This window comes from Ochlerotatus camptorhynchus, unplaced genomic scaffold (assembly GCF_037179485.1).
Source record: "Ochlerotatus camptorhynchus isolate MF236.1 unplaced genomic scaffold, CSIRO-AGI_Acam_v1.1 ptg000361l, whole genome shotgun sequence".
Lineage (NCBI taxonomy): Eukaryota > Metazoa > Arthropoda > Insecta > Diptera > Culicidae > Ochlerotatus > Ochlerotatus camptorhynchus.
Window position 1 is genome coordinate 9,696,993 of NW_027040849.1, and position 24,737 is coordinate 9,721,729.

The 24,737-nt window shown below is 38.2% G+C and overlaps 1 protein-coding gene across 1 annotated transcript in view; it reads left to right on the forward strand.

Annotated features, from left to right (window-relative positions):
* LOC135709431 (uncharacterized) overlaps nt 1-24,737 on the forward strand; it is a 147,878-nt gene that overhangs the window by 67,308 nt on the left and 55,833 nt on the right. The window lies entirely within an intron of this gene.

A 24,737-nucleotide genomic window follows, 5' to 3' on the forward strand; every position in this document is an offset into this window, starting at 1 on the left:
TAACACTGCTGGTTGCATCAATTCGCGAATTCATGTTGTGAAATACGATATAAATTACAAGGCTCGGTTATTCCATGCAGTGCAACGCGGTACTGATATTGCATAAATCCAGGATGACAGCACGATCACAGCAGGCAAACACCATCGCTAGTTCCGGTTCCAGCTTCTAAGGCATACCAACCGTCATTAAAATTAACCATACCAACCATTTCATAATATTGATGAACATGCAACTCACCCTATTAAGCTAGTTCAGCCAATAAGTGGGCAAGGATTCAATCAACTGCACTTTATCTGCGAGTAGGCATCCATATCATAACCAGTTTTCTACGACAGATTCGATCATTTCTCTTGGTATCGAAGCTACTGAGGCGTGCGTACTGTCACAACGATCAGTCATTATAACACATACAGGCATACGGCATGGGTTGAGTATGAATGATTCAACAATAGCAGATATCCGGAAGCTGGGCAGCATGCGGTTCCAATTCCAGATGTACCTACGCTGCGTTTGGAACTGCAATCATGGTGGGACATTAAACACAATCAGTTCGGGCTTGCGGATCCGTGGTTTGTATCGAAAGAATGCTCTCAAGTCACCAAGGAAGCTCTGGCTTGACACTCAGGACAATGTAGGTTGACTGTCCAAAATGATCAGAGAAGCAAATGTTATCTTAAATGTCAAAAATTGTCTCCCTACTCTCTATACTAGCGATCTTGGTGGTAAAAGACAAGCATCAAAACATCTTTTGCTTAGAACCATCTGCATGGAGAAATTACGCTAGAATACAGTCAATGCATTTGCTTTGCTGATCATTACGATACTGTTGGAAGAGTAGAATGAACTACTGAGTAAAGCTACTCAAACTACAGTATGCTTCAAAATGGCTGTTCTCCAATTTTCAGACGGTAAATAGACAGCATTTTCAAGGCTTTTTAGGTTTTTGGCCTCTAAATGTTTTTCGACGTTTAAAGATGCAAGAGATGCGGAGAAGGAGTTTACTCCAAGCGAGGGAAATTACTTTTGAGAATTTCAGCTGGATTACTCTATAATTGTATATGTTTGATTTACGTGTTTTACTCAGCGAATTGATCTTCAACATTCCACTTAAAGTGATTCGTTCCTTTTGCCCTTTTCGACCTTTTGTCCATTTGAATCTTTTGACCATTTGAACTTCAGTCCATTTAGAGCATTTATCCCTTTCGATCTGTTTGTTCATCCGATCATTTGTCCATTATGACCTTTTGTCCATTCGAACATTTTTCGCTTTTATTTTTTTTTCTGATGTTTTGTCCCTTCGACCTTATGTCCATTCGACATTTTGTCAATTTTAAACTTTTGCCCATTCGACCTTTAGTCCATCTCGACCACCAGTCCTTTTCAATATGTTTGTTCGTCCGATCATTTCTCCTTTTCGATCTGTTTGTCCATTCGATCATTTGTTTATTGCTACCTTTTGTCCATTAGATTATTTTTCGCTTTATTTTTTTCTAATCTTTTGTCCCTTCGACCTTTTATACATTCGACCTTTAGTCCATTTCAGCCATTTGTCCTTTTCGACATGTTTGTCCATACGAACATTTGTCCATTTTGACCATATACCCTTTTCGATCTTTTTTCCCTTTAAATCTTTTTTAACTTTTTGTCCATTTTGACCTTTAGTCAATTTCGACTTTTTTTTTCATTAAATTTATTTCCATTCCATCGTTTTGGACCCTTGGGCTTTTGGTTCTTTCGAGCTTTCTTCCTTCCACAATCTCTTTCCAATTAAACGTTTTGCCCTATGGACTGTGGATTTGAAAGCGGTAAAATTATAACAACTTCGTCGAAATTTGTGAATTTATGTTTTAGAATTATGAAATCCTACTAATAATCAAACACTGTCAAAACAAATATTACTTACTAACTGTTTTCGCCACTCCCTAACTAAGCACTAAAAACTGTGTTGTTTAGGGAATCCTGAAAGAAGTTTTGAAGACTGGGAGCTGGATGGGTCATTAGGTCGAGTTTTTCACCCCTGACACCATCGAACTCCAACCCTCTTTGCGCATAAAGGGTGATACGGTCAAAATTTGGTCAATATCAACTTGACGTATTTCTTTCAATTTTGCATTTAAAAAACCTGAACACCCCTCATTTTGAAGGTGTGTGTGTGTAGAATGTTGCTCCTATTTTGATTTTGGAATTCACTCTTCAGTTGTCAAAATGCCGTCCAAGCAAGAAGAGCAGCGTATCAAAATTTTGCTCGCGCATCGCGAAAATCCGAGCTACTCGCACGCAAAGTTGGCAAAATCGCTAAAAGTTGCCAAATCAACCGTTACAAATGTAATTAAAGTGTTTGGGGAACGTTTGTCGACAGCCAGGAAGTCTGGATCGGGCGGAAATCGAAAACCGGAAGCCGCTGAGACGACAAAGAGAGTTGCCGGTAGTTTCAAGCGAAACCCTAACCTCTCTATCCGAGATGCCGCAAATAAGCTGGGTGTATCGTCTACAACCGTGCATCGAGCCAAAAAACGAGCCGGACTATCGACTTACAAGAAGGTAGTGACTCCAAATCGCGATGATAAACAAAATACGACGGCCAAAGCGCGATCCCGGAGGCTGTACACGACGATGCTGACGAAGTTTGACTGCGTGGTAATGGACGACGAAACCTACGTCAAAGCCGACTACAAGCAGCTTCCGGGACAGGAGTTTTATACGGCAAAAGGAAGGGGAAAGGTAGCAGATGTTTTCAAGCACATGAAACTGTCAAAGTTCGCAAAGAAATATCTGGTTTGGCAAGCCATCTGTACCTGTGGCTTGAAAAGCAGCATTTTCATAGCTTCCGGGACTGTCAACCAAGAAATTTACGTGAAAGAGTGTTTGAATAAACGTCTGCTGCCTTTCCTGAAGAAACACGGTTGTTCCGTACTGTTTTGGCCGGATTTGGCATCTTGCCATTACGGTAAAAAGGCCATGGAGTGGTACGCCGCCAACAACGTGCAGGTGGTTCCCAAGGACAAGAACCCTCCCAACACGCCAGAGCTCCGCCCAATTGAGAAATACTGGGCTATTGTCAAGCGGAACCTAAAGAAGACCAAAAAAACTGCTAAGGGCGAGCAGCAGTTCAAGGCAAACTGGCTTTCTGCGGCGAAGAAGGTGGACAAGGTGGCTGTACAAAATCTGATGGCAGGGGTCAAGCGTAAGGCCCGGCAATTCGGATTTGGAAAAGCGGAAGCCTAACTGAATATTTTTCCTGAATTTTATACTAATTGAACTTGAAAAAGAAATTTAATTTGATTTTTTAAATAAACGATTTCACCGATTTACACGCGTTTTCCCTTGACCAAATTTTGACCGTATCACCCTTTACTAGACGTACTAGGCAAGCTAGATTTTGCGCCCTAGAAAATTGTCAAGGCTCTTGGACTTGCATAAACTTACCGGGAGAATTTTCAATCTGGCAAGCTTTCTAGAGTCATTCCGTTGATAATTTCAAGAAAAGAATACCATCGTTTTGAGAGGAGAACTTCAGCAGAAATCGATTGAGATTTCATATGATTAAATTAACATGGTAATTCTTAGGAGAATTCCACGGTGATAATGGAGAAGCATTGGAATTTTTTTAAGCGGGATTCGAAGGAAATTCTTAGGAGACTCAAAAGGAATGTTGAGGATAATTTAAAACAAATGTCAATTCCATTGCAAATCTGAATCTGAAGATATTTTCAAAGGAATTCTTAGGAGATTTTCAATTTTTTGGCTGCATTCCAAGGGACGATTACTAAAAGAATGCTGAAGGCAATTCATGCTGAACAGCAGTACCGTAATGCCCCGGGTTACATTTGAATAATGGAGGCTCATGGCAGTCTATGAGCAAAAACTAAAAACTTTACATTTTTTTAAAAATTGTAGCACGGAAACGAAAAAAACATACATCGCTGAAAGTTTGATATATCGTGTAAAAAATTCCAAATTTTCGAGTAAAAATTACATGTAATAGTGCCATTGGTCCCGAAACCATGACAATTGATTATAATCAATGGTTTTCAATGCAAACCCACGAATCAAGTCCATTCTCATATATTTCCCAAAAACTAAATTTAATATTCTTTATTTTGACGTTTTGATCCAAAATATCGGTCCAGTGGTTCAAAAGTTTAAAAAAAGAAAAATGCTGATTTTTTTTTTGACCACCGTAACACGGAAAATTACCAATTGCTACGAAATTTTAAGATCCACTCTATCTTTTTTCTATGGAATTGGTCTAAACACACTTAGGAAAATTGTTGTAAATTTAGTTTATCTGAGACTGACATACCGTGCCGATTCAAATTTCGGACACTTAAACTCGAATTTCGGACACTTTTAAAAGTTGATTATCTCGGTCGAATATGATCCACATGTCTTGTAAATTTTAAATTTTTTTGACTAGTGCCCTCCACGATCATCTAACATTATTACTTTGTTTCTAACTGGATGTAATATCTAATTAAAAATGAAAGTGTCCGAAATTTGAATCGTCCGAAATTTGAATCGGAACGGTATACGAACGTCAAGTTTGACATGAAATTGAATCATAATAGACGTGATATTCAGCTCAATCAAACGTACTTTCGAAGTTTTCTGTCTCGGAGCACTTAATTCTACATGACATGTTTGTTTACGTCTCATCCTTTATGTCAAAGATGGATTCCGTCACGTGTAAGATTAGGTATAAGGTTCTCAATGATTCCAAGAGACCATGATAACATTTATGTGCTATTTTAAACATGGTAAGTATTGATTATTGACTATAAATATTTTCCGGATTTGTGGACAAAGCGTTACCTTTTCGGTGCATTACGGTAGTAGCTATGAATTGAATTCCAATGTAGTTCCGACTTAACTATAATGGCAATGAGTTAAAGGGACTACTTCAAATGAAATCTTACTCAAATATAAAGGAGATTTCCATGAAATTTTGAAGAAAATTTTAACAGCATTTTGAAGAAGTTTTCAACGAATTTTTGAGAATTCAACAAGAATTCTGTAAAAAAATGAAGATAATTCCAAAGAAATACTTATGAGCATTCAAAAGCATTCCGGACTTAAACTCCAGAGGCAAGAATTCCAACTGAATTCTGACCAGAATTCAAAGGAAATCTGAATCTAAGGATAGTTCCACAAGAATTCTAAGGAGAATTCCAATTTTTAGAATCAGTGTTGGAAAGCGACTCAGAGCGTTTGTAAAGCAATTTTGTGCATGCATCGCACAACACTCGATAACGAGAGTGTGGTGTTCTCATTTACTTCGCACACTCTTTTCCAACTAATCTTCGAGAAAGTGATCCACACAAAGAGCGGAACACTCCGTTCGGCGCAGGAAGTGAATAAAATACAACCAGCGCCTGTCTTCTTTGAGTTCTTTGCAGACTTTGCTTACCACGATTGAATGCATAGGAAGGAAGAAGTGCATAACGAAGAAGAATGTTGTCTTGCTGCTGGGTTTCCCATTTGCAACTCAACACTGAGTGGCGCTCTTTGCGTCGGAGCCGTCAGAGCGATGGCTACACATTGAACTTTCGTTATTTCTGGGTGTGTATCTTTCTTCTCTTCTCCGCTGCTTTACTCTTACGCAGAGTGAAAGGCTAGCAGACTTTGTGTTTGCTTGATTCTCACTTTCTGGGTTTCAGAAAACCAGTACATGGTGCGCATTGAGTGATCAGATGACAGCCCTGGTAAGGAGACACAGATAAAATTCTGAATTTTAATTGTGATGTAAACATTCATTCACGTTGACTTGTATTTCATTTCACGCAAGCGAGCAACTTGCAAACAATGTTGTTTACAAAGATGTATAATGTAAACGTATATTTATGTGCATCATATAGAACAGAAATTTACACTACTTTGACTGTGTAGTATCAAATAAATAACAAAGGAATTCTAATGGGTTGGTAGCTAATGAGTTCCGGTTGTAATGGAAAAGGAAATTTTGAGAAGAATTTCAAGGAAGTTTTGGGAGAATACTTAGAGAATGGTAAAGAATGTTGCAAGTGGAAGGAAGTTTTCAGAAGAAGTGCAATAAATCTCTGGGAGCATTCCATGGTAATTTTATGGAGGATTCTGTGTAATCGATAGCTTTCTGCTTCATAGTTTCCTTGGCCTCCGGAGTCGTCATGCCCATTTCCACTGCTTCCTTCCCAAGCACCTCTACCTCTTCCTCCGTTACCTTGTCATTGTTGTCCAAAGATGCATCGCCTATCACCACATCAATGCACATACTATTACCGATGCGATCTTCATCCTGTTTATGTTTTGCCTTTTCCGGCTGCTTCCGGATCTTTCGCTTAGGGCAGGAATTCATTCGGTGCCCCTCCAAGTTGATCAAAAAACATTTCGTTTTGATCCCGTTGTAGAAAATGTTTCCTTTCCAATTGAGGAAATGAAGCTTGGATGAAATTTCTCTATTCACCACCATGTAAGCACCTCGCACACCTGTGTACAAATCAAGGCCCTCAGTAGTATTTTTTTCCTGATGACACGATTTACCTTTTCCGTATTTCACAAGCACCAATGTTAGATCTTGAACTGAATGAGTATCGCCTTCTCCTCCTCCGCAATGCGGTGCGTTGCTTCCATTTCAACGGGATTCGCGTCTAGTGCCTTCACAAAACTAGTACATTTGCCTACGGGGAAAGTCAAATTCAATCGTATTCTTATATCATTTTGATTTATTCTCTTCCAACGGCGTCGTTTGGACTACTCCCTTACAATTTTCTCCAAAGAACTCGAGGATTTTTTTTCCCAGAAAACTTTTTTGACTCTACAAGTATCTTCTGTCAAAAAATCTTATTTTTTCTCATCAAACCGTTTTAATATTCCCTAGTGAATTCAGAATTCTTTTCGTATAGCCTTCAGAATAAATAGAGAACACTCCGTTTAGTTTCTATGGACTTCTGTTTAGCATTATCTTTTAAGTAATTTCAACATTTTAATGCAAATTCCCTTGAAATTATTCTTCCGAAATTCGGATGGAATTCACTTTAAAATTTCTTTGGAATGCTCCCCGAGATTCATTTTAAGGTACTTTTACGAGTTTGGTGTAGGCGTATAGTATAAAGAAAAAACGGTTGAATTAATTGAAGAAGTTGCGAGAGCAGCAGCACACACGGTAAGTCACCAATAAGGAAACATTAGAATCAAAGGAAAAGCACTTCAAAGGATTCAGAACAAAATTCTGAAAATGATTTTGAAGTTGCCTCCCTGGTACAGTACAACCGAAGTACATAGAATTTCGAATGTTGAGACTTTAGCACAAATGTCCAACAAAATAATTAATAATTTCAGGCAAAAATCGTTGCAATCCTCAATTGCAACGATTAATTCCCTTTATACTTAGATAAGATTTAGTTTTAGTTTTTAGTTTTAAGATATCAATTGTTATACTGACATGCAGGTTAAAAAACCTGTTTAAAATACTGAATTGCCAAGACATGAACAATGTAAAAACATTAGATATATATCATAACAATTAAGGCTGGTACGTTACTGCAGTAACTGGAGCACCTAGGTTAAAATGAAATGTAATTTATTTTGAATTTGGAACAAATAAAGAGTTAAAAAAAAAAAAAAAAAAAAAAAAAAAAAATCAAAGGAACACTTGAAAATCCCGTTTAGACACTGCTTCGAAATCGTGTTTTTTATTGATTTTTTTTTTGTCCAAAGGCTTTCTGCTCCGTAATGTTTTGTAAAGACAGTTGAGCGATATCAAATAAACGAATTGAAAATAACGAAAGAACAAATATGCTTTGCTGGCAGTGACAGATAGGATTACACATTTTCACTTGAAACCGTAACTAAGATTTTATGAATTTTGTTACTTTAGTGCCAGAATCCTTAAAATCTTGGGCAGTTAGCAATCTGGAACATTAAACATTTTCCAAAATATCAATTGAATCAAATTTAATATTCCTGGGTTTGCTAAAATATAAAATCTTAGACGTGAAAAAATGTCGAGAATAACAAAAAATGTATCCCTCTTTTCCGGAATTTTGCGCTTTATTTAATCAATTTGGAAATGGACGTCATTGTCCAAATTCCAGCTTTATACTGGCTCCCAATTGGAACGACTGTGATGCTCGCCTTAAAATTCAGCACATATAAATCTAATAAAACCATTAGCATCCGCAGACCAATAAATCCAAGGATTTGGGCCAGGCCAGAAATTTTACCCTGCCAGTGAATTGAACTTCCTTTTTTTCTCACCGCTACCTCCTAGCGCTCAACTGTTGGAACGCCAGATCGAAATGAGGTCACTTCATTTTCATTCAAATAATCCAATAATTTGCACATATCACTAAATGCTACCGAATATCGCGTTCGGTCGCGTGCGCATTTTTGTGATAATAAGCCTTCCAGCTATCAGCACTGTGGCCAAAAAAATGCAAATTGCCACCGGTCCATAACCATCGCCTTGATTTCTCGACGTCGCCATGCAAATAATCCGGGTATTGATCGCGGTTTGTCATGTGAAGGAATACGCGAATCCCTGACCGAGATGACCTTGCGATGTGTCTGTCAAATCGTTGTGCAAATCGAAGAATTCTACCTCGTTCGGTGGCATTCCAATTCGTGCCCAAGCTGACCGTATTGCGACAATGTAGACAGACGACTAACCCGATTTTGCGCCTGATCGCGCGTTAAGAGCTTGAATGAAATTCAATTTCTATGAATTGAGATTTTTCCGCAACCGAGGTTGAGTTATGAGAGACTTATGTTTCGGAATAGATCGTTATGCTTTCCAAAAGGTGGCTGCGTTCGATTGCGTTTATGCTCGGCTGCAGCATCAGGTGTGATCTTGAATTTCTTCAGAAATCATTCATCATCATCATCGATTGACAAATGCGCCGTACCATCTTCAATGGATAATGATTTTATTCGATTTCACAAACACAGTTGCAGCGAGGCGTCGAATAGCATCGAAATCATCTAAATAACCGGAATGAATCCGCATCGTAAACACATCAGAGCACGTTTTCGCTGTATGCTATTTTAATTAGCGATTCATGGGTGGCAATTAGCGAGTTTCTGTTCGGATAAAGAAGATTCTCCGCTACTGTAGTAGCTGCTAGCTATTTGGGAAGGTGTGGAGTACGGGAGGATGCCATGCAATTATTTTGAGAGGCACATTTTGAGGCACGTTTTTCGCACACCAATTAATAACAAATAACAAAATGCGATCACGGTGCTTTGAAAGTTCTGCTTGTTCGGGGCCCTCCTGTCGATCGATCATTCATTGTATTGTGTCTGGTCGGCTGGATCTCCGAGTCACGATGATTGCTGATCGTCTCATATCCGGTGGAAGCTTTCGGTTTGCGGATTGCTGCTACTCATGCTGCTGCGCGCTGAATGTGATGTATATTTCTAAATTGAGGGTTGCACGATACGAATTAGAGCTGATGCTATTGATTATCCCTTAGGAAGGGGGAAGCATTGGGAATAGCTCCCAGGTCCGAATGAATGGGACGATTGTTGGGGGAGCGTGAGCGTTGAGAAACTACGTAGTCACAATTGGGATGCTCGTGGTGTTTGATCAATCATCAGCTACTGTGTTTGGATTTCGATGTATCAATGAGCTTAGGTGGGCAACTATTTGTTTGATCAAGTTAAGTCACACCAGATGGAATCCCACTATACTCGGGATCATGTTCATGTCCAAATTTGAGAAAGAAAAACAAATAGCATGCATATTGACAGTTTACGTTGAACATGAACAAGGTCACATGCCGCCATTAGTCGATACTTTCCCTAACTTCACGTACGCATCGTTCCGAAGTCATCAACCCTTGCTAGCATTTGTACCTGAATCACCAGAGCCCACAATCATCCCCTCCAACCCAGCTATTAATTGGCAAAACGCAATCAAAACATCCGCTATAAATATCGATCTCGGCACTGCCCCAGTCTGTAGCCCTCCCACTTCTCAACTCGGAATTCCTTAAACCAAAACACACCTCCCTGACTTGTTGGCCCCGCCGCCTGGGATCGGACACGATAATGATCGCTTTCTGTAAAGAATTGCCCATTTATCAATGGCACCTCGGTGGACTGTGGAGACGACGGAACAGTTTCCACACCCTCGGGCGTTAATATTTTCTCCCAACTCGTTTGCAGTTACAAACATCTTCATCCAATTCCGTTCGAGCGGGTATTTTCCACTTCAGTTTCAGGACGTAGTTATTTACGCGGCTATGAACCGCGAAGGTGCCATATATCATCGGCGATCCCGGCCGTCCTCAGATCGATCTCGGTTCGGAGACGATAGATTCAAGGTGATAACGCCGCACTTTGCAATACAAGAAAACGTTACTCGCGTGTCGCATTCGGGACGGTAAATTCGAACAAACTCTTCGTGTGCTATCTGATTGTACCAGAACACGTTCTGTATTTAACGGCTCCGCGAGTCCAGACGCGTAGGATCCGCCGGCCGCGCTAAAGAGCGTGCGATGGCCAATTGCTGCTACCTGACTTGAGCGCGGCTCATTTCAAGCAGCCACGTCGCGTCCATTGCATTGCACTTGTTGGCTGACGGCGGAGAACTTTGTGCGCATACAAAGTATTGTCGATTACCTACTGGACATTAATGTGCCAAGAACGAGAAACTGGTGCGGATAATTTGATTTATGGGTTTTTAATTTCCCCATGTTGGAGTGTGGAGTGGAAGGTATTTTTTACTGTAATTTCGCGTGTCCAATGCGCGAGATGCGCCTTCTTCCTCGAACAGGGCAGAAACGTGCAGGTTCACGTGTATGTTTGTTATAATTACAGTAATCTAGCCGAGCCATAGTGGCAGCGATCTTGGGAGCAACATTGTGATGCAGCATGGTGCGGATCATCGCTCAAAGGTAATTTGATCGGAATTTCTTGGGCCTTTGTTTCTCCGAAATAAGTTGATCTAGATTTGAAATTAGTGTAATCAAACACTTGTGAGCGCGGATTGTTTGAAATTCATAAGCGCAGTACTTTGAAAATAAATCGACTTTATCGGCTCTATTGTGCAGTAATGAATGGTTTCTGATGTTGCTTTTTTTTTAACAATTTCAATCAATCTATGGCGCGTGACCTATCGCGTCGTTAGTTGTCCTTAGATGGTTCGAATATTTTCAAACAACTTGATCACTAATTTTAAAATGTTATGGGAAATTAATCTGAATTTGAAATTGTGTTATTCAAAATTGAGCTGTAAAATTATACTACACTCATTTTTTACACACTAAATGGGGACAATATCGAAAAAATTAATTCGCGTAAAAACAGAATTAAGGGTATAAGTAAAAAATGTATGGTGTCCATTATATTGAGTGGGTCAACTTAACAACCGCCTGTGCTCCACCGCTCGTTCGATTTGTATTGAGGTTCCCAACAAATGTGCCAAATTTGATCCCAACAAATGTGCCAAATTTGAACTAATTTGGTTACGATCTGGATTCACCAGATAATTTTAAACGTTGTATGGTAAAATGTATGGGAAACGGAACGAAACCATTCAGTAGCTTGTAAAAAATTCAAATACTGTTAAATTTTTACCAAACCTGGGAATTAGTCTGGGCAAACTGTGGAGAACAACTTTGTCAAAGATCGCAAATTAATTAGGCTTTTGTGCAAACAGTTATTAACCTTTTAGTGTAGGCCAAGCACTAATCGGAGTACTAGGCCTAAAATATAATAATAATACTGAAGTAATGTTTAAATGTTGATTAGTATTGTCGCATTCATGGCCCTTCGCTCAATTTCAACTCCTGTTCACAGAGGCGCCGGTGGTGTAGTGGTAAGCGTGATTGCCTCTCACCCCGAAGGGTCTGGTTTAATCCCAGTCGGCGCTGCCGGGATTTTCTGAGGCTCTGATCACGCCTTCGTTCGGCAGGGAAGTAAAGCCGTTGATCCTCGATCTATGGATGGGTCGATAGGCAAGGTACAGGTGTGGGAGCTGCCTCCCCGGCGTCGGTAGCATTGGTACTCAGTACGAAAAACGAGATCGACGGAAAACAAATCAAAGAAAAAAATATTAAAAACACAAATTCACGATATTATTTCTTTATCGCTGTTATTAAAAAGTATGACAGATTTCGCTAGTTTCAAACAACTTAATTACTCGATGTAATTTAAGGATGGTTGTTCATTTCAAACTTTAACAAGAGTTGCGAAGGTAAGCAGTCGAGCTGCTCTAAATGCTTTAAAGTCGGCGACATGTACATCAAAACTTGTCTGGGAGTGTGTTTGATCACTTCAAAAATTGACTCGGATCTTCATATAAGTTCATAGAGCCCTTTTGCGGCTTATCGTCAGCACCTCTTAGAATGGAGCTAAAAGCGTGGGAATCTTCCAAAGTGGAGGAAAACTGGAAGAATACTTCTATTGCTATGCAGTCAAGGCGATTCATTAATCCAAACATTTCTGTGACCCACAAAATTCTGCACAGTTCTGGAGCGTCACGTATCATATACGTTTACATTATATATCATGTAAAGTTCTGACACATTTCATGCAATGTAGCAAATATTGTATACTAAAGCCCATCTTTGTAAACAACATTGTTTGCAAGTTGCTCGGTTGCGTGAAATTAAATACAAGTCTACTTGAATAAATGTTTACATATCAATTAAAATTTTTATCTGTGTGGAACATTCTAGATTCTACGAAAGATCTTAGTATATATGCAGGTCTTATAACAGGTCATTGTCCGAGCCGTTATCACTTGAAGCTGATTGGAAAACTTCAATATGATGTATGTCGCTTCTGTGGCATTGAAAAAGAAGACTCGAATCATTTGCAATGCCACTGTTCGGCAATTTTCAATAAAAGGCGTAAGTTCTTCGACAAGGGGCTGATAGAACCCTTCGAGATTTGAACCCACACTTAGAAATATCTAATCTTACACGTGACAGAATCCATCTTTGACATAAACGATGAGACGTACACAAACATGTCATGTAAAATTGAGTGCTCCGAGACTGAAAAGTTCGAAAGTACGTTTGGTTGAGCAGAATTTCACGTCTATTATGACTCAATTTTATGTCAAAATTGACGGTCATATTTGTCAGTCTCAGAGTAGCTAAATTTACATCAATTTTTCTAAGTGTACAGCAGGCTTGATGGAGCCTCACTCGCGAGTTTGAAATGAGCCGAGCGTAGCATTTTTCTGAGGAGTAGAATGCCTATACTGCCAAATCATTCCACTGAGCTTCAGAGCTTGTGAGCGAAGGGGGGATAAAATGAGAGTGAGCTTTGCTGCCATTCATGTTTATGTTTTCTATCACACGCTCTTACTCTCACTCTGGGTGAACTCTGAGCTTCTTGCGTCGAACAAAAAAGCCATCCGGAGTCTCAAAAACCGCCCTTCAAGTCAAATCATCCACTCGCTGAAGTTCCCTCTCTCTCGAGGAGTTTTTGTTTACTTCTTCCATATTCCTGCCGCCACTAACTCGTGGTGAGGGCTGGTTAAACTCGCAGGACATGAGTGTTTTAAAACCTCCAGTGAGTTTGAGGAGTTTCAGCAAGCCTGGTGTACAGTACGGCAGTGCACTTTATTCGATAATGCTATTAGTCAAACGATGGCGATCACTCCTAATAATAGTGATACGGCATCTTGATATAGCTAAGGAAAAAAATGTGGAATATATCACAATAGATCAGAAAAATTGTCACAGTGATTAAAAAAAAAAGAGGTCAGCAAGGTGAGCTAAAATTACACCAATAAAAGGGTCTTTCGAGAAAAGCTAAGCGTACATTTATTTTCTGAATCCTTGTAGTTCTTGTTCCTTATTATGTTCCTAACAGACTGATTAGCTCAACTAAATGAGAATTTAGGATGATAGTCTTGCTTGGATGGATTTTTTTTATTGCTCAGAGTAGAACTTGTATGATTCAAAGATACGTAGAAACATTTCCTTGACAGCATAGAGTGGTTTTATTAAGTATTCTAGGTCTTCACTGTAATCCTAGTTTACTCGGAAAATTAGGTTCTCAGTGAAGTTATAGCATTGTATTGTTATGTTGCTGCTATTGCAATTGAGATTGAATTAACTTACAGAATTTTGGAGGTGAATACTCATGTAACAATATTGGTTTTATCATGGTTTTATCATGGTTTTAAAGAGGTTTATAAAGCTTATAATGGACTTGAAGACCGTAATAAAACCGGAAATGTTGCTTGGGTGTGCTGTTTTTACGATTTCCCACCGGAGGAATCCGACCGCGAATTAGCTTTTGGTTAAGTGTAATAATTTTCTTTCGGAGCTGGGTCTCAAAATGTGCTCAGGAAAAAATATATAATGGGATTAAAGACAAGTGTTTCATATGTAAGATGTAGAAGAACTGAGTGAATTTCCTGCGTTTTTTGAGATGAACTAGCCCGTGGTTCAAAATCTCCTTAATAAGGATAAAAAAAAACCCTTGCGTTGAGTTCAGAAACAGAAATTCACTGGTTTTCGGCTCCGTGGAGTCCTTTGGACATTTGAGCCTAATACCCTGTGCAGACTATGGCTTATATCATGTAATATAGGCTGTTTTGCAATGAGCACTCATACATAAGATTTCCAGTGAAAACTAGATGTATGAGTGCTCATTGCAAGACAGCCTATATTACATGATATAAGCCATAGTATGTACGGGGTATAACAAATAAACTAATTGAAAAAAAAACAAACCTGTACATCTTTCCGCGTAAGAAACCAATGTTGGCTTCTAAAGCATATCAGAATCAATTTTCGGCTGGTGCATGTTACTTTGTTCAGCTTCTGAGCAATTCCCTACGAATTCGCCAATCGGTTTATTTTTGTATTTTTTTATTTGGTTGAAAATTTGCAGAAACGTTCCTTATGACCGACAATGCCATTTTGTATCTTCATATCTCCATTTTTAATGCAGGCTTATTTTTGAAAAGGGCATATAGAAAAATATCAATCTTATCTTCAGAAAATGTTTACTCGAAAACTGTTTGCCCGATCGGTTTGGTGTCTTCGGTAATATTGCAGATAATAGATGAGACTATTTGAAAAAAATATACACTCTAAAAAAATTCCCTAACTACACAAAAATAAACCGATTTGAAAATTCGTAGGGAATTGCTCCTCTACAACTTGTTTGGAAAGATTTCCAGTTTCTCCAACTTATAAGAAACAAATTTGGGCTTCTTAAACAAATTGTATGAATCTTTTTTCAGCTTCTAAAGGAACACCTCTAAAAGAACACACCTCTAAAGGAACGATTTCAGTTCTAAAGAGAAAATGGATTATATTTTTTCAAAAAATCGTAACATGAAAATGATTGATCAATAGTTTTTGGTTTTTTTACTATAAATTTACATAGTATTTTTTTTTTCTCAAAGAACCTTTAATAACCTACAATTTTTTTCTCAGGTGTCATTTTGATTAGATCTCTTTTTCATATTATATTTTTTTGAAAAAATATCTATTTTCTGAAAACGCAATTTTTAACAGCTACTCTGGAGAAAAAAACATATTTAAATGAAAAATGCAACCATTGGTAGCAGCGAACATATGAAAAATGTTTCATTCAAATCGGCAACACTCATGTCCAACCGGTTTGCGTTTTGGGCGGGAAATGCGCATTATGATTCTGTTAAAAATTGTGCCACTCTCTAAATTGCAGCAGAATTCGAAATTTCCTAATAAGTGAAGGTCACTCCCATGTTTTTAGTCGAAACAATTTTTTTTTAGATTCAGCATGCCAAAATATGACAAAATTCAAAGCCAAGAGGGGCTCTTCGTTAAATCTATATAGGGGAAATGGATGTAATGTTGGCCTTAATGCCCCTAATTTGGGCCCATACATAAATTTAGCAATCCACTAAATTTTCAATAGCGACCAAAAATATCCATAAGTACCGTCCCAATGACGTGTTTATCTAGATAAAATTGATAAATAGCAGATTTTTAGCGATGGGCCCAATCTTAGATCCACAGGCCAACATTAGAGCCATTTCCCCTATATAAAAATGAATTTCTGTCTGTCTGTCTGTCTGTCTGACCCTTATAGACTCGAAAACTACTGAACCGATCGGTGTAAAAATTTGTATGCAGGGGTTTTTGGGGCAGGGAAAGGTTCTTATGATGGTTCGAGGCCCCTCTGTAAAGGGAGGCTCCCATACAAATGAAACAGAAATTTCTGCATAAGTCGAGAACTAATCAAGCAAATGGAAGCAAATTTGACATGTGGAGGTCATATGGGGGTAGCCCCTTAGATAAGAAAGGGGGGGGGGGGCTACGTAAAATAAAGCATGCTTTTTTTTTTAAATTAGCACATAAACTGAAGCTAATATTGAATCCCGAGCAAGGCCGGGTATACTCAGCTAGTTCATAAATAAAAATTATACCTACAAAGTGTTTGTGATAAACACTCATTACAATTAGAAGTTCCGTAATTTGTTTTTTAAATTCACAGAGAATTCACAGAAGCTAAAAACCAAGCATGAAAATACAATCAACTCTCCAGAACTCGATATCCAGTTATATAACCATAGTTAAAATCTATACAGAGCTGGAAAAAGGGCCTATCTGCTTTGATAGACTTTCTCTTTCGTTAATAACTCAGCTGCAACAACATTTCCTGTTGTATTTGATGAAACTTCCTTTATCGTGCTATGTAGTAAAAATAGCACGAACACCGTGGTTATCAAAAAAGAAAGTCGATGAAGAGAATCGATCAAAGCAGATAGGCCCTTTTTCCAGCTCTGTATAGAAATGAATTTCATGGCCACTGTGACGGCGATTTCCTTTGTGACTGTTTTTCTATAACTCGATGGTCCTTTCAATACCGAGTTGCAGAGAGTTCACTGTGTATGTAACACAAAATTACTGGTGACGAGTCTGTTATTTTCAAAAGTAAAATCCACTACGAGTGTTCATCATAATAAATAAATAAATAAATAAACCAATTTATGATTACAATGACGTTTGAAGTTTAGTTTTTTTTTGCAATTTGGAAAATGAAAATCATTGCCATAGGACTTTATTTGAAAAACAAATTGGTGTTGGGGCATTAGACCGAAAATGAGTAGGTTAAATATACTAATAGCGATTTTTTTTTTATTATCTGTGTTGGAACCAGTTCCAACTCAGTGTGAAACCGAACTTTTTGTCAGTGCGAACCTCAACCTGAGGTAAGTTTTAAAAACAAACGATCAAACTGACGTTTGTTAGAAAAGAAGCAGAGTCAATCTTGATTCCCGATCCAGGTTGGAACTGTATAATAAACAAATTAACTATCAGCTGAACGAGGGAAAGTAAAAAAAATAATTTTGAAAAGATTTGAAAAATCTTGAGCTTGATAAAATGTAAATTTAGTGGTACCGGTGGTGTAGTGGTAAGCGTGATTACCTCTCACCCCAGCAGGCCTGGGTTCAATCCCAGTCGGCGCCGCTGGGATGTTCTGAGGCATAACATCTCTGATCACGCCTTCCTTCGGAAGGGAAGTAAAGCCGTTGGTCCCCGATTCATGAGTTGATGGGTCTATAGGTAGGGTCCAGGTGTGGGAGCTGCCTTCCTAGCGTCGGTAGCATTGGTGCTTAGCACGGAAAACAAGATCGACGGAAAACAAATCAAGGAAAAAAAATAAAAACATAAAATGCAAATTTATTTTTTATTTATTTTATGTTAAGGGGCAGCCCAGTAAGATCGTAGCAAACCTGGAATAAGAAGAATAATAAATATTGGCAACACTGCTACCCTCCTCGATCACCAACCCCTTCAAGAACGCAGAACCCGGTTTTTGTATCGTGCCAAACGATTATCCTCTAATATCAAATTCAATTAAACTGGATGATATTTTCTTAAAATTCCTAGCAAATACATGCGTCAGATCCCTGTGATTACCATTCTTCCTATTTTTCCACATCATGGTTCTAGTGTTCGCATCCTCCGTCATTTCACGCTCATCCACCGCTTTTTTTTTATTTTCGTGAAATGATTAAACTCTTTTGATTGATCATTTGTGCACTGGAGAAGGGCGATTTCCCGAGAAATGATCATTTTTGTGGTTTATTTTTCTGGTCGATTGTATTCGTAGGAATTATGATCTCACTTGAACCTCCGGAATCGGTGGCGATGAAGATGATGATCGTGATGATGCAATTGGTCAGGCATCCTCACAAGACAGCTAATTCGCACTGGATCGGTTGGTCAATCAGTTGGTTGGGGCGCCACAGTCTGCAATCAACTGCCTGGTAGTCATTGCTGTTGTTGTCGTCGTGTTTCGCGAAATTAATCTGCTTAATCATTATAAAGCGATTATTTTGATTCGCCGTGCGGCGGCATCGTTATGAAGGTACATACAACGTTAGCTAATTTGTTCTTTTTCTCTGTTTTCTTTCAGGTAAGTTGTCATCCGCGCTTTGAGGAACGCGTCTGCGTCGATCCGGGTGAATGCGCGGCGCGGAGTAATGCGGTTTGACATGTTCAATGCGCTAATTTGACAGCTCGTTAGAATTCTCAGGGTGTGAGTTCCTAATCGTTCTCGCGTCTCATTGTGAAGCATCATCAAATCAATTACTTTTTTTAGTAACGTCTTGGAATAACCTACCAAAGGTTGAGATTGATGAACGGGTTGTTTTCTCACTTATTGGTGAATATAATGTATGAAGCGAAACTCATATATTACCAATCAATTTTAGCTGCAGGTAAGCGTATACAGGCAACATTTACCTTATACAGTTATTTTTTGTCTGTATATGCTGGTCTACAGCTAAAATTGTTTATTGGGTCATGAATTCCGGAGGTTATACTTTTAGAAAATTAACTACAGGTATCCCTCGATTAAATGTAACTCAGAGGTTCTCAAAGTTTTGTCAGTTGCGACCCAGTTTGAGACATTCAGCTCGAGACTCACCAGTATGGAACACAAATGATTCAAATCCAAAATTATCTTAAAGCTTAAAACTGGTTTTTGAACGTCAAAGAAACGGCATGATTTGCTGAAACCCAAAATTGCTGGAATTTTAATTTTAAGATATTTTTTTTAGCTTTTTTGACCTTTGCGTTTCCCCGAAACTTTTTCCCCTAAAAAAAATTGGATAGGGAAATTGGCTGTAATGTTGGCCTATGGATCTAAGATTGGGTCAATTGCTAAAACTCTGCTATTTATCATTTTTTTTTTTTAATAACTTTATTAGAGAGATTTTTAGCCGTTGGCTAGTTCATCTCTATAACTGCTATTTATCAATTTTATCTAGATGAATGCGTCATTGGGACGGTGGTAATGGATATTTTTGGTCGCTTTTGAAAATTTAGTCGATTGGTGAATTTATGTATGGGCCCAAATTAGGGGCATTTAAGCCGACATTACATCCATTTCCCCTATTTGATAAATATTTCAAGTAAAGACATACAATTGAATATTTTTCATTTGCAGTACGAGTATTTAAATGAGTAATTAAAAACCCAAATTAGAAGTATTAAGGCCGACATTACATCCATTTCCCCTAATTGTTGTCTTAGCTGTTTGATCTAGAATATACTTCTTTTGGATCATGTACAGGTTTGTGTTACGTTTTGTTGATTTTTGACGTTGACTGTTTCAACTTTTTCCATTCCACCTTTTGTTCATTTCGCCCTTTTGCTCCTTTAAGTTTAATTCGATTATTTGTCCATTTCGATCTTTTGTAATGTAATTGTCCATTCGAATGTTGCCCATTCCGAACTGTTGTCGATTCCGACCTTTTCTCCCTTTAAGTTTCAATCGATCTTTAGCCCCTTTGAGTCTCATTCAACCTTCTGCCCATTCATTTTTTAAGCCTTTTTTTCATTTCGCCCTCTTGTCCCTTAAAGTTTCATTCGACCTCTTTTCCATTCAATTTTTGGTAACTAAGTTTTATTCTACGTTTAGTCTATTTGACCTTTTGGACATTTCCTACTTTTTGTCTATTTCGATTGTTTGCCCGTTTTGGCCTTTTGTCCCATATCGTTTCTTTCGTTCTTTTTGGTAACTTAAAGATTCATTAGACCTTTTGTGTATTTTGTCCTCTTCTCTCCTAAAGTTTTATACGTCTTCTTATCTATTCGATCTTCTGTCCATTTCGAATCTTTGCCATGTTCAGGGATGGAAAATCATTTACATTCATTTCGTGCATTCATTTACATTCATTTGCCTCTAACTTTTTTCATCAACAGAATACCGTAAAATGATATATGAAGCTTTTGTTGCTTTTGATATTAACTACAACTTTTGTTGCTTTTGATATTAACTACAACTTTTGTTAATAACTAAAATCTGAATCTCTTATGCATGACGAAATAGAGCTGGCAGAACACGTTATTGTTTTTCAGTGAATACAATTTAGATTCACTGAAAAACAATGGTGGGTTCTTATCGCTCTAATTCATGATGCATAAGAGATAGAGATTTGAGTTGTTCACAAAAATGTAGCTAATATCAAAACCTACAAAAGCTTCAAACACTATTTTACGGAATTCTGTTGATGAAAAAAGTTAGAGGCAAATGAATGTAAATGAATGCACGAAATGAATGTAAATGATTTTCCATCCCTGGCTATGTTTATCAATTTGTTTATTCGACCGTTTGCCCATTTAAACCTTTGGACCATTTCGACCTTTTGTTCCTTTATCTTTCATTTGGTACTTTGACCCTTTAACATTCTTTCCTTTTATAACTTTAAGTTTAATACGATATTTTTTTTTATTCGACCTTTGTTCCGTTCGACCTTTTGTCCATTATGTTTTTTTTTTCGTTCATCATTTTGTTCATTCAACGTTTTGACCATATCGCCCTATTATTCCTTTAAATTTAATTTGACCTTATGTCCATTCTATCTTCGGTAACTTTAAGTTTAACGGGAAGCTTAACGCCCAATCAAATTGAATTTTTCTAAAAATATTGAAAAAAGATCCAAAAACCAAGAAAATTAGTTTTTCCTTAGATTCCTGATAAATTTTAAATCTCTAAAATAAAGATTAAAAAAATAATAAAATTTACATTTAAAAAATACATCATGAAAAAGTTTAACTCTTCACAAAATTGAAAAGTTGATTTTTGCGGTATTTCGAGTCCAAATTTTACCCTGATGGCTTCGAAAATTATATAGAAATTTTCTTAATAAAAAGAAAAAAAAAACATTTGTTTTGATAGGTATCTTTTTCAATATTAAAAAAAAAACGGTAATCTGAACTATTGTCCATTATGAACTTCTGTCAATTTTAACCTCTTGTCTATTCGACCTTTTGCCTATTTTGACCTTTTATCCCATTAAGTTTTATTCTATCGTTTGTCCGTTAAACATTATTAAGTTTGTCTTGAAAGTCTCGTTACTAAAGAAAACTAAACTATTAAGTTTTTCCCTACTTGCTTTTCTGTAAGATTATGTACAGCAAAAAGCAGCATTATGTTCCCATACTTCCGTACCATATTACAGAAAGCTGCAGCAACTTACAGCAAAAGCAAAAAAAAAACGGGTACGAGAACAGACCAATTTTGTCCATTCGACTTTCTGCCTATTTACGCCCTATTGGCCCGTTATCATTCGATCTTTGTCCCTTTAGATTTAATTCAATCTTTTGTCCCTTTAAGTGAATCTATGACAAAAGTTTGATTGAACAAAAGGTCGAATTGAGGTTAGAGGTACAATAGGTCGAATTGAACTTAGTGGGACAAAAGGTCGAATTGAACTTAGTGGTACAAAAAGTCGAATGGATAAAAGGTCGAATTGAACTTAGTGGGACAAAAAGACAAGTGAACAAAAGGTTGAAATGGACAAAAAGTCGAGTGGACTTAAGTTCAAAAACCCAACATCAAATTGAAAAAAATATTGTTTAGAAAATTTTCGTTCAGATTTTAAAAGAACTTTAAAAATATACTATGAAAATACTCCCAAAGATCTGCTGAGGATTTAAAGTAGGAATCTATTCTAGAGAAAAAGCATTTATTGGTCTCTAAAATTGCAATGACACGCACAGTATCTATTTGATATCTTAATTTTCCAATGAACTGCTCATGATTTAAAGAAGGTAAAATATGTGAGTGTTAGCCATGCATTTATCTTTCAACAATTTGACCAGTTTATCTAATTCAATATTTTGTCCATCTAAATTCAATTCGACCTTTTGTCCCTTAGTGAACGGCGGAGATAGAATTTTAGGTGCAAGCTTGCGTCTCAAGTCGCCACAATGGGCTAAAGACATTGAAATTGATTGCCCATGGTTAATTAAATTAATGCCCTCAAATGCCAACACAACCGAAAAAATATCAAAATTGACCATTAATCGCTAAAATTTCATAGAATATAAATTCCTAAGATCCTTCACCGTTCTAAACTACAGAGCGAACGTGTTGAGTAGGCTTTTTTTGGAGGCGCATTAGAGGGATGATCAAAAGAAATACGAAGCTCGCTGTTCCATTGTATTGACTCCGGGGCAAAATGCGCTGAAGGGTCTGAAATTATTCCCAAAGGTATTTTTTTTTTGTCATACCTCAAAACCGGTAAGAGACACCACTCACCAGTGAAGAAGTATTGAAGTATGAAAAAAGATCATTCGAAAAAATGTCATTACCTTGACAATCGTTTTTCCTTGCGAATTCCCTCCACCTTGAAAATTTTCATGGAAAACACCTTTTAGATTATATTTTTAGCATCCTTCTAGGATGCTTGGTTCATGAGTTATGAATTTTCAAAGAACGTGATGTCCGAGAAAATTTGAAAACTTAAACTAAAATTTTCCGGTAAAATTAACCACCCCCGAATTTTAAATATTTTTTCGTTCATATCATAAACTCAACCAAATGAACCAAATTTAAAAATAAATCTGAGACGGTTCGACCCAAGCCTGTCGGATAATTTTAAAAATCCCCTTCAGGCAACCATATCGGAAATGATACTTACCTGTAAGAAAAGGTCGAAAATCCAAAACACCTTCCTCTACCACAGGGCTACAAATTGTATGATCGCAGGTGCAAACAACAACCAATGGCCTGCAATAAGACAGTCTACGCTTGAGTAATTTAAAACCAAAATTGTGAAAGTCCGTTCCTCCAAAATGAACGAATTAACCGGCAAACTTCAATGACCTTGCCCTAGGTCACATCCTTTTACCATTAAAAGTTCGAGCTGACTCTGATCCGATGCTTCGTGGTTCACCACGATCGATAACTAGGCCAGTTCAGATAGCACACAAATCTGCCAGCCGAGTCCAGCTGCCACATCTGAACCCCATGCCATCCCATCCACTTGACACAGATGATGATAGTCATCCCTCATGAAACGGTTGACCCACGCGCGAGCTGCTTTCATTCTCTTCGCCCTGAATCGTGTTCCAGATGGCCTATATATTCCCATCCGACGTCCCCGGGCTCAATTTTCCAGTTGAATAACTAAGGCTCCCGCGTGCACCAATAAATAGCCACGAGAAGCAGCCATAAAGAAAGAAAGGCCATTCGTTTCACCTAATGCAAAAATAATAGTCATCTGGCTGCCCCGTGCAAAACTTCCAAGGAAACCCGTTTTAGCTCGTCCCTTCCTCCATCCGCAGCTGCTGTTGCTGTTTTTGTTGATCACCGGGTGTAGCTGTCAAGATCATCTCTTATGTGATCGGCAACGTTGATCGGTCGTCGGTTGCTCGACCGATCGGTGGTAGGTCAACCTCAGAAAGGTGCGTCGTCATCCAGATGGATTGACAATTTGCTTTCTTTTGAGATTTGCGAATCTGAGACAGCAAATTGTCCACGTTAAAGTTCGCTGGCGAACCCCGGAGGTGCCAATTAGAGGATCGGCCAACGTGATGTGGATCGTAAAATAAAAACAAACACTTTAACGACACCGACGTACGTGTGAAAATCGCCTGTTTGACTCGTAAATTTCTAAAAAGAATGCTACGATATGCCATCAGTACTGGGAGAAAAACTTTTCCCCTCGTTGTCAGGTGATAGGAAGCACCTTAAACATTCAATCCTACCAGTCAGTCAACAGGTGAACATGACCACGATCTAACAGACGCTGCTGTAGGGCAAATCCGTGTTTTGATACACTTGTTTAGCTGCGCAGGCAGCGTCCGACAGACGACTAAGACGACGACATTGAGTTGGTGCCGTCGGATAGCGTGGCCCTGACACCCAGGAATGGTCATAAAAGTGAAAACCGCCTGCCGATGATGGTGGATCAATAAATTGACAGAGGGTTGTGGAACCCCACTGGATTGGGACCCGGGAGATGGGAGCGGAGCGGTGGTGCAGACGCTAAGGCGACGTGAATTCAATCAAAGTGGCTATCTAAGCTATCATATCCGCTTTTCACCTTAATTAAGGGTTTGCAGGTTGTTAGTCGTTGCAAAATTGGCTGAATTGAGTTGATTTGGATTTTTTTATGATTGTGTAATGTGCCCAAAATCAAGATCTCCTTGTATCCTTAGTGGTTCCTAAGAATCGAGCTGCATTCAGTACTGATTTTTGTCATTGTAACTGAAAGATTTCACGCGATATTGACAAAATTATGTTTGACATTGTCGCGTTCAATCTCGCATAAAACTTCGCATTCTTATTCACATTATTGTTATTCATGCAGTTGAAGATGTTTACTTCGACGGCTCTATGGATTTTTTTTTTTGTTAGAAATGTAGACGAAAACAAAACATGCACATGTTCGTCGCTGACTGCATTGCCCCTGACAAATGACATGGCATTCTTTGAAGATCATTTTCATTTTGTGACAGTGGTGAAAGCTGTTTTGTCAATATCGTCGTGTACGTTCCAA